This window comes from Triticum aestivum, chromosome 4A, assembly GCF_018294505.1.
Source record: "Triticum aestivum cultivar Chinese Spring chromosome 4A, IWGSC CS RefSeq v2.1, whole genome shotgun sequence".
NCBI classification, from domain to species: domain Eukaryota; kingdom Viridiplantae; phylum Streptophyta; class Magnoliopsida; order Poales; family Poaceae; genus Triticum; species Triticum aestivum.
This window is the reverse complement of record NC_057803.1, coordinates 12,124,725-12,136,664: the sequence shown is the minus strand read 5'-3', so window position 1 is coordinate 12,136,664 and position 11,940 is coordinate 12,124,725. Positions and strand designations below refer to the sequence as shown.

Genomic DNA, 11,940 nt, shown 5'->3' with positions numbered 1-11,940 from the left:
CCACGTGACAAAAAGACACACACACACACACACCCTAGTTGCGAGTTGATGGTCAACTTGCAACTGGGGACCCCTTGACAAAAAGACACACAAACACCCCTCCTAGTTGTGAGTTGGTTATCGACATGTAGTTGCGGACCCTTAACACACACACACCCTAGTTGCGAGTTGATGGTAAACTTGCAATTGTGGGCCACGAGTAAACACACACACACACACACATCCCCTAGTTGCGATTTGATGGTCAACTTGCAACTGGGGGCTACGAATAAACACACACACACACACACCCCTAGTTGCGAGTCGATGGGCTAGTTGCAACTAGGTGTCCTCAACAAAACACACCCCCCTAGTTGCGAGTCGATGCTTGACATGCAACTGGGGACCCCTTGACAAAAAGACACACACACACACACACACCCTAGTTGCAAGTTGATGGTCAACTTGCAACTGGGGACCCCTTGACAAAAAGACACACACACACCCCTAGTTGCGAGTTGATGGTCAACTTGCAACTGGGGTCTCTCAACAAACACACACATCCTAGTTGCGAGTTGATGGTCGACATGCAAGTAGGGACCCTTGACAAAAATACACACACACACCCCTTGCGAGTTGGTTATCGACATGCCGTTGCGGATCCTTGAGACACACACACATACATAGACACACACACACACCCTAGTTGCGAGTTGATGGTAAACTTGCAATGGTGGGCCACGAATAAACACACACAAACACACACATCCCATAGTTGCGAGTGGATGGTCAACTTGCAACTGGGGGCAACGAATAAACACACACACACACCCCTAGTTGCGAGTCGACGGGCAACTTGCAACTGAGTGTCCTCAACAAAACACACACACCCTAGTTGCGAGTCGATGCTTGACATGCAATTGGGGACCCCTTGACAAAAAGAGAGAGACACACACACACCCTAGTTGCGAGTTGATGGTCAACTTGCAACTGGGGACCCCTTGACAAAAAGACACGCACACACACCTTTAGTTGTGAGTTGATGGTCAACTTGCAACTGGGGGTTCTCAAACAAACAAACACCTTCTAGTTGCGAGTTGATGGTCGACATGCAACCGGGGACCCTTGACAAAAGGACACACACACACCCCTAGTTGTGAGTCGATTATTGACATGCAACTAGTGACCCTCTACAAACACACACGCACACACATCCTCAGTTGCGAGTCGATGAGCGGGTTGCAACTGGGGGCCACAACAAAACACACACACACAAACACCCTCCTAGTTGCGAGTTGGTTATCGACATGTAGTTGAGAATCCATGAGACACACACGCAAACACAAATAGACACACACACACACACACCCTAGTTGCGAGTTGATGGTAAACTTGCATTTGTGGGCCATGAATAAAACACACACACACACACACACACACACACACACACACACACATCCCCTAGTTGCGAGTGGATGGTCAACTTGCAACTGGGGGCCACGAATAAACACACACACACACACTCCTAGTTGTGAGTCGATGGGAAACTTGCAACTGGGTGCCCTCAACAAAAGACACACCCCCTAGTTGCGAGCCGATGCTTGACATGCAATTGGGGACCCCTTGACAAAAAGAGACACACACACATCCTAGTTGCGAGTTGATGGTCGACATGCATCTGGGGACCCTTGACAAAAAGACACACACACACACACACACCCCTTGCAAGTTGGTTATCGACATGCAGTTGCGGATCCTTGAGACACACACACACACACCCTAGTTGCGAGTTGATGGTAAACTTGCAATGGTGGGCCACGAATAAACACACATACACACACACATCCCCTAGTTGCGAGTGGATGGTCAACTTGCAACTGGGGGCCACGAATAAACACACACACACACACACACACACACACACACACACCTAGTTGTGAGTCGATGGACAACTTGCAACTGGGTGTCCTTAACAAAATACACACCCTCTAGTTGCCAGTCGATGCTTGACACGCATTTGGGGACCCCTTGACAAAAAGGGGCACACACACACCCTAGTTGCGAGTTGATGGTCAACTTGCAACTGGGGACCCCTTGACAAAAAGACGCACACACACACCCCTAGTTGTGAGTTGATGGTCAACTTGCAACTTGGTGTTCTCAAACAAACACACACCTCCTAGTTGCGAGTTGATGGTCGACATGCAACCGGGGACCCTTAACAAAAAGACACACACACACCCCTAGTTGTGAGTCGGTTATTGACATGCAACTAGTGACCCTCTACAAACACACACACACACACACACACATCCTTAGTTGTGAGTCGATGAGCGGGTTGCAACTGAGGGCCACAACAAAACACACACACACGCACCCCCTAGTTGCGAGTTGGTTATCGACATGCAGTTGCGGATCCTTGAGACACACACACACACACACACACACACCCTAGTTGCGAGTTGATGGTAAACTTGCAATTGTGGGCCACGAATAAACACACACACACACACATCCCCTAGTTGCGAGTGGATGGTCAACTTGCAACTGGGGGCCACGAATAAACACACACACACACACCCCTAGTTGCGAGTCGATGAGCGACTTGCAACTGGTTGCCCTCAACAAAACACACACACCCTAGTTGTGAGCTGATGCTTGACATGAACTTGGGGACCCCTTGACAAAAAGAGACACACACACATCCTAGTTGCGAGTTGATGGTCGACATGCAACTGGGGACCCTTGACAAAAAGACACACACACCCCTTGCGAGTTGGTTATCGACATGCAGTTGCGGATCCTTGAGACACACACACACACACATAGACACACACACACACACACACCCTAGTTGCGAGTTGATGGTAAACTTGCAATGGTGGGCCATGAATAAAACACACACACACACACATCCCCTAGTTGCGAGTGGATGGTCAACATGCAACTGGGGGCCACGAATAAACACACACACACACACACCCTAGTTGTGAGTCGATGGGCAACTTGCAACTAGGTGTCCTCAACAAAACACACACCCCCTAGTTGCGAGTCGATGCTTGACATGCAATTGTGGACCCTTGACAAAAAGAGACACACACACACACACATACACCCTAGTTGCGAGTTGATGGTCAACTTGCAACTGGGGACCCCTTCACAAAAAGACGCATACACACACCCCTAGTTGCGAGTTGATGGTCAAGTTGCAACTGGGTGTTCTCAAACAAACACACGCCTCCTAGTTGCGAGTTGATGGTCGACATGCAACCGGGGACCCTTGACAAAAAGACACACCCCCTAGTTGTGAGTCGGTTATCGATATGCAATTAGTGACCCTCTACAAACACACACACACACACACACACATCCTTAGTTGCGAGTCGATGAGCGGGTTGCAACTGGTTATCAACTACAAGTCGATGAGCGGGTTGCAACTGGTTATCAACTGCGAGTCGATTGTCGGCATGCAATTAGGGACCCTCGACAATTGACACCTAAATAGTCACGAGTAGATAATTGACAACTAGATAGTTGCACCAAAATATCCAACTGCAAAAAACTAGTGGCAAAATGATGATGGAAAAACTAGTGGCGAAACACTTACAAAAAAATTATAATATAAAAAAAAGAATAAAAAACACAGTGACATAACAAAAATATCCAAAGCACACAGACAAGTCATGTCGTCTTCTTCTTTAGATTTCGAAACAAATTAGTGGCGAAACTCTTACAAAAAACTAGTAGCGAAATGATGGTGGAAAAACTAGTGGCGGAACACTTACAAAAAAATTATAGTGTAGAAAAAAAAGAATAAAAGAACACAGTGACATAACAAAAATTTCCAAAGCACACAGACACGTCAGGTCGTCTTCTTCTTAAGATTTCAAAACAAATAGTGGCGAAACTCTTACAAAAAACTAGTGGCGAAACGATGGTGGAAAAACTAGTGGCGAAACACTAACAAAAAATTTATAGTATAGAAAAAGAAAAGAAAAAAGAACACAGGGCCATAAAAAAATATCCAAAGCACACAGACAGGTCAGGTCGTCTTCTTCTTCAGATTTCGAAACAAAAACAAATAGAAAAATGGAAGAACAATGGAGGGAACGGGAGAACTGGGGGAGCGGAACAGGTGAAAGGAGAGGGGCGACTCGGGTGGTGGCTAACGTATCGATCTAATGTACTCTTGTACTCTTGGGCTAGACTTCGTATATAGCCCATATCAAACAAAGGAGACGCCGGCCCAACAAAAAAACAAAAAAAAACAATTCCTCTCCGCTGTAGGCCTCCCGGCCCGACAAGAGGATACGAGGATCGATAGTGATGCGAGCAAACACTCGATCAAAACAAAGCAAACAGATCGGACGGCTGGACATTTAGATGTGAGATCACTAAAAAACATCTAGATGTGAATTTTTTTTTAAAGGGAAAGCCTATCGGTGTTTTATTTCACAGTCAAAAGAGTTACATCATTTATTACATAAGGAAGAATTAGTCATTCTGTATCTGGATTATCTGTTATAGTTTTGCCTTGGCTATTGCATTTTCTTTTCTTTTCTTGAGAAGACCTCGGCTGGTTGCATCTTTGCGAATTGGACCGAGAGGAGTCAGCCCATTCCCGTGGCCACACGAGCCCATCGTACTCCCTCTCTCACTCTCTCTCAATAAGACCTAGACGCGGCAGCTCAAAAAACAAAACAAAAAGACTAGACGCGGCGGCGCCCCAATCGAGTTCCGCTGCCGAATGCGCCCCCAAAATCCCTCGACAAAATCCCCAATCCTCAAGGCGCCGAGCCTGCCTCCGCCGCGCCGCCGCCGCCACCGGACGCCGTCGCCGGTGGACAACGCCATGCGCGAGATCTTCATGCGCCTACCGGCGGACGAGCCCGGTAGCCTCGTCCCCGCCGCCACCGTCTGCAGGAGCTGGTTCCGCATCCTCTTCGACGCCGCCTTCGCCCGCGACTACCGCGCGTTCCGGGGGGTGCCGCCCATGCTAGGCTTTCTCCACAACGAAAGCCCTGTGTACAAACGACCCTATTGGGTCTCCCACTTCGTCTCCACCACGGCCTTCAGCCCGCCGGAGTTCGAGGACCTCGAGGAGTACCAAGTCCTCGACTCCCGGCACGGCCTCGTCCTCCTCTACTCCCCTGAAATGGGTGAACATTTGTTGTCTCCCACCTCCTCACCCATGAGGGCTGGGAGATTCACGTTGACCCCAAGTGCCACGGCATCATGCGGTGGGAGGACGACGGCCCCGACGATGCGTCCAAGGGCATACGTTGTAATGCGGCAGTGCTCTGTGACAAGGACCAATGTGACCACCTCGACTGTCACGGCGGTCCTTTCCTCGTCGCCTTGGTGGGCTCCGACAATGCAGAAGGGTCAACGGGCCTCGCTACCGTCTACTCTTCAAAGACTCGTGAGTGGAGCGACGTGATCTCTGTTCATCTTCATGAACCGGATTTAATCTATGAGAGGGCGCACAGTGCTGTTGTGGGAAACAAGGTCTATGTCCCCTGTGTGGAGAGTACCTGTGTCTTGGAGTACGACATTGGTGAGCAAGAACTATCAGTGATCAGTGTGCCATATGAGGACCAGGACGAGAGCCAGCGTTACGTCGACCTCATGGGGGTGGAGGACGGCATGCTGCTGTTTGCGTCTGTGATGAAGCCTAGACTCTATCTATGGTCAATGGAGGCCGGTCCCAACGGAGCTACAGGATGGGCGCGGCGCAGGTTCATCGAGCTTGAACCATTGCTCCCTCGTTCTGTCCTCCTGGACAATTGGACCGTGTCAGCGGTTGGTTTTGTAACACATAGAGTTTGGGAAACTGCTCGACACCCTAAACGGGGTGTGGCTATCTCATTATATAGGAGTACCAAAGGGTACAATACAATTACAGATGTGTACAACGGGTCCATGTATAGATATACAATCTAACACCCTCCCTCAATCTTAACTATGCCCCGAAGTACAAAGTAAGTTAAGATTGCGCCTACAGCCTACAAACTGTGGTTGTGGAAGAGGCTTCGTGAAGATGTCAGCAAGTTGATCTTTTGATGAGATGAACTTGATACTGAGGAGCTTCTGTGCAACACGTTCTCGAACAAAGTGATAGTCTACCTCAATGTGTTTCGTCCGAGCATGAAACACTTGATTAGATGAGAGATAGGTAGCACCAATGTTGTCACACCAAAGCACCAAAGAACGAGCAGGAGGGACTCTCAATTCTCTCAACAAGGACTGAACCCATATGATCTCAGCAGTCGCATCAGCAACTGCTTTGTACTCAGCTTCAGTGCTGCTGCGAGAAACCGTAGCCTGCTTACGAGCATTCCAGGCGATCAAATTAGGACCAAGAAACACTGCATATCCCCCCGTGGATCGCCTGTCATCAGGACACCCGGCCCAATCTGCATCTGAGAAGGCTGAGATCTCATAAGATGGTGCAGGCTGGAGAAGTAAACCATAAGAGGCAGTGAAACAGACATAATGCAGAATGCGTTTCACAGCTGACCAATGAGACATCCTGGGCGCATGAAGATACTGACAGACACGGTTGACTGCATAAGAGACATCTGGCCTGGTGATAGTAAGATACTGCAGACCACCAACAAGACTACGATACTCAGTAGCATCATCAGGTGAAAGAAGATCTCCATCCAGGGCAGACAACCGATCAGTAGCAGACATCGGAGTGATCGCATGTTTACACTTCAGCATACCAGCACGACGCAATAGATCCAGAGAATACTTCTTCTGAGTAAGATTCAACCCAGCAGAAAGCGTGAGACCTCTAGACCAAGGAAAAAATGTAGAGCACCTAAGTCCTTGACAGCAAAATCCCCACTCAAGGCAGCCACAAGACGATCCGCAGCAGCAGCAGAGGAACTGATGAGGATGATATCATCAACATAAACCAGGAGATACATCGTAACCTCAGGACGCTGAAGAAGGAACAAGGGCGTGTCAGCAGTGGAGGGAAGAAAACCAAGAGCCCGAAGAACAGAGCCGAGACGTGCATGCCACGCACGGGGAGCCTGTTTAAGTCCATATAGCGCCTTAACAAGACGACAAAGATGATGGGGACATGCAGGATCCACAAACCCCGGTGGCTGACGCATATAAACGTCTTCCTCCAAAACGCCGTGCAGAAAAGCATTCTGCACATCAAGCTGACGAAGAAACCATCCACGGGTAACAGCCAGAGACAGCAGCAAACGAATGGTAGTAGGCTTGATAACTGGACTGAATGTGTCTTCATAGTCAAGACCATACCTCTGTTTGAAACCCTTAGCCACAAGCCATGCTTTGTAGTGCTCAATAGAACCATCAGCATGTCTCTTGGCTTTAAAAACCCACTTGGAATCAATGATATTAACACCAGATGTCGGGGGAACAAGATGCCATGTGTCATTCTGAAGCAAAGCCTGAAACTCATGTTCCATCGCAGCACGCCAATGAGGTATACCCAGTGCAGCTTGAAAATGGCGAGGCTCAGCAGTGGGATCTGCAGCAATATGAGCCATGCAAGCGGCAAGCCACGCAACAGTCCCGTCAGTGCGTTTCTTAGGCTGAAAAACCCCTGTCTGGCTGCGCGTGCGAGGACGAAGAACAGCGGCAGCCGGTTGTGGTGATGTGGCCGGGCTCAGCAGAGGCGACTGCAGAGGCGAGGCCTCAGCCAGCGAGCCAGCGCCCGAGCCAGCGTCAGGGCCGCCTGGCTCCAGAGAGAGCAGCGGCGTCAGGCCAGGCGTGGTAGGCCGAGCCAGATCCGGCGTTGGACTGGGTGAGGCCAGCCCAGCCGGCGCAGAAGGCCCAGCGGCTGGGCCAGGTGTCGCTGCAGACGACCCAGCCAGGCCAGGCGCGAGCGATGCCCGCGAGGCGGGCGAGGGCGATTCTGGCGAGGCGGGTGAGGGCGGCGCCCGCGGGTCGGGTGAGGGCGAGGGCGGCACCCGCGGGGTGGCTGCACCCGATCTGCATGGGACATCCATATCCACATCCCGCTCCGGATCATCATCATCCGGCACCTGTTCATCAAGTAGCTCAAGACGAGCACCACGTCCAATACCTGCAGCATGATTAGGAAGCAACACAGGTGCATTTGTAACATCCACAAATTGATCAGGCACAGGTACGGAAGAGTGGACAGGTGGCATAGGAGTTTCAGAGTTATTCGGAAGTGCATGAAAAGGGAAAACATTCTCATCAAAAACAACGTCACGAGAAATGTAGACGCGATTGGTGGGAACGTGTAGGCATTTGTATCCTTTGTGAAGGGAACTATACCCAAGAAACACACACTTTTTAGACCGAAACTCTAACTTACGCTTGTTGTATGGACGCAAATGGGGCCAACATGCACACCCAAACACTTTGAGAAAAGTGTAATCTAGAATTTCGTTGAGCAAGAGTTCAAGAGGAGTTTTCATATTCAGAAGTCGTGAGGGTAGCCTGTTTATCAAGAAACAAGCGGTGGAGAAGGCATCACTCCAAAACCGAAACAGAACGGGGGCATGAGCTAGCAAAGTAAGACCAGTTTCTACAAGATGACGATGCTTACGTTTGGCGGTGCCATTCTGCTGATGTGTATGAGGACAAGACACACGGTGCGAGATCCCAAGCCTGTTGAAAAAAGTGTTGAGGTTGTGATATTCACCCCCCCCCAGTCGGATTGGACATGAATAATTTTTTGCTTAAGAAGACGCTCAACATGTGCTTGAAACTGAATGAAAACATCGAACACATCAGATTTTCTCTTAATAAGATAAAGCCAAGTAAACCGGCTATAAGAATCAATGAAACTGACATAATAATTACGGCCACTAACGGATGTTTGGGCATGACCCCATACATCAGAAAACACAAGCTCAAGAGGATGGTTCACAACACGACTAGACTCTAAAAACGGAAGTTGGTGACTCTTGCCCTGCTGACAGGCATCACAAATTGTTTCAGCAGTTTTATTGGACACAACTGGTAGTTCATGACGATGTAGCACATGACGAACTATAGGAGCAGCAGGGTGACCCAGGCGTGCATGCCAATGTGTAGACGACACACGAACACCGTTGAACGCCTGAGGAGAAGAGTGCATAGGAGATGTAGGTGGCGCGTCAAGTGCATATAAGCCATGGTGAAGACGACCACTAAGCAGAATGACCCTCGTGTCCCGATCCTTGATAAAGAAACGAAAAGGGTGAAACTCAGCAAGGACATTATTATCACGAGTAAGTTGAGGAATAGACAACAAACTACGTGTAGCAGTGGGAACACGAAGAACATTAGAAAGATGCAGTTTGCGAAAGTTATGTGTGAGGAGTGAGGCCTGACCAACATGGGAGATGTGCATACCTGCTCCATTGGTTGTGTGCACCTGATCATGACCGCGATATGGTTCCTTGGTGGAAAGCTTGGCCATCTCGTTGGTGAGGTGGTTCGTGGCTCCCGTGTCCATATACCACGTAGGATCGATGGAGTAGGACGGGGTGCGCCCATGATCATGACTCATCACCGCGGCAGCCTGTTTTTCATTCCCCTTGCCATTGTTACCCAGGTCGAGGAAATCTTGCTTGTAGAGTCGATGGCACCGGGAGGCGATGTGACGCTCAAGGCCACACAGCTGGCAGGCCTGCTGAGCACCACAGCAGGGGCAGCAAGCCACCGGACGGGTGCCGCCAGTGATGGAGGGCGGGGCAGTGCGGGCCTGCGAGGATGAGGCTGCCGGTTTCCCGCCAGGCGATGGTGACGGCTTCTGCGGCTTACCGCGGGTCGCGGCGTTGGCAGAGATGAAGCTCGGGGAGGCACGACGCGCTTTGATGCGCTGCTCACGACCAAGAAGACGTGCATATAGCTCTCGTGGCGGAAGTGGCGCTTCACGACCATGAATATTCTTGACGAGATTGTCATAATCATCATCAAGACCATTGAGCACGTGGGTGCTAAACTCCTCATCTCCAAGAGGCTGACCAATTGAGGCCAATGTGTCCGCGAGACCCGACATCTTGTTAAAGTACTCGGTGATAGAGAGACCATCAAGTTTAGTCTCCCCCAACTCGGTGCGTATGGCATGAGCACGCGCCGTAGACTATGAGGCGAAGCTGCTGTGAAGTGCCGACCAAGCATCTCGGGATGTCGCGGCGAAGATGACCAGCGACGACACGCTCGGAGTGAGCGATGACTGGATAGCGGAGAGAATCGCCTGATCCTGAGCCACCCACACATGGTGCGCCGGATGATACGGCGGCGGGCACGGGATGGAGCCATCGACGTACCCCTCCAGGTAGCGGCTGCGAAGGAGGGGTAGCACCTGAGCCCGCCAGGACAAATAATTATCCGGCATGAGCTTCACCGGAAGGAGGTGTGAGAAGTAAAACGACGTCGGTGCGGTCATGTGATCCGCATGAGGCTGTGCCGGTGGCGCGTAGCAGCCCATCATCGGGTCCGTCTCCGGGTTGGGGGCGAGCGCCAGTTGCGCACCAGCGTACGGAGACACGGAGTAGGCGCCTACAGGGGCGGAGCCAACACCCGAGCCAGCCGGAGCTCCGGGGGGCACAGATGGCGCAGCCCTGTGAAGCAGTGCAGACGGCTGCACACCGTAGGGCTGGGGATGTGACGCCCCAGTGCAGCCAGACGCCGGCGACGCGCCATAGGGCAGCGGCCAGGCGGACGAGGATGGAGGCGCGGCGCCGAGGGTTGAGGCAGGGGCGCCGAACCAAGGGGCTCCATAGAGTAGCGACGACGGAGGCGCGGCGCCGAGTGGTGAGGTAGGGGCACCACACGGAGGTGCAGGGCCGCGGAACCCCGGCGGCCCAGCGGCAACGGCTGAGGAGAACCCGCCAGATGGGATCGGCGGGGGCAGGTCGCCCGTCCCGCTCGACCCGATCGGGGAGGCTGCGGGCGGCTGCCGCCAGGGCGTAGCCAGCGGGCGGGAGGCCATGAAAGGCGACGAGGAAGCGAGCGTTGGGGCCGACGCGGCGTCAGCGATGGCAGAGGCCGAGGAGTCGGCGGTGGCAGGGGCCGAGGCGGCGGCGGCGTGAGGGGCAGCAGAAGACATCGAAACCCTAAACTGATACCATGTAACACATAGAGTTTGGGAAACTGCTCGACACCCTAAACGGGGTGTGGCTATCTCATTATATAGGAGTACCAAAGGGTACAATACAATTACAGATGTGTACAACGGGTCCACGTATAGATATACAATCCAACAGGTTTTGCGGAAGGTGTCGGTGTCATCTTCGTGAGCACACAATCTGGGTTGTACACAATTGAGCTCAGTTCAAGACGATGCAACCACGTAAATGTAGAGGGACACATCAAAAAGGCCATGCCCTACATGAGCTTCTACATTGGAGGTACAGACTAGCAAACACTGAACACACCACTTACTTAGATTACAGTGTTTTTGCTTGTAGCTTAGATTGTTGAATAATTTAAGTCTAAGAGCTCCCAATGTTGTATGTGATTCCTAAATGTTGATGCCTATGCACAGTCTTTTCTTTCAAGTTTTCTGCATAACTAGATGGATATCTGTATGTAGGTCTGCTCGGGTTTTTTTCTTCCGGTTTTTGGGTGATCTGTAGAGATGTAGGAACCCATCCTTTGTGCTGTTATACTATTCAGGTGTTGAGGCGTGCTGCAGACCTGGGTGATTGTAGGCAACAGTAGCTTGTGATTTTTCATTCCATGTTGTCTTTGTGTTGAACTGTTGATACAAGCCAGAGAACAAATTCAGTAGCTGTGAGGAATTGGCAGATTAACTAGCAACTGACAAGTTAATTTCACGGTGAATGTATAGTTGGTGATTTATGATTCGTTGGCTGCACTAGTATATATGTTGCGATGTTTCGGCTTTACAAGCCGGTTAACCTTAGTCAAAGATTTGCTCATCAGGTCCTAAGGGCAACTCTAGCACAGTCATTATGTCCACCGAACTGCATAATAACTGCCATATGGAGC

General features: G+C 50.9%; 1 pseudogene; it reads left to right on the top strand.

The window, feature by feature from the left end:
• The first annotated feature begins 4,726 nt into the window (after positions 1-4,726).
• On the top strand, positions 4,727-11,633 carry LOC123083693 (uncharacterized; annotated as a pseudogene).
• Positions 11,634-11,940: the final 307 nt, after the last annotated feature.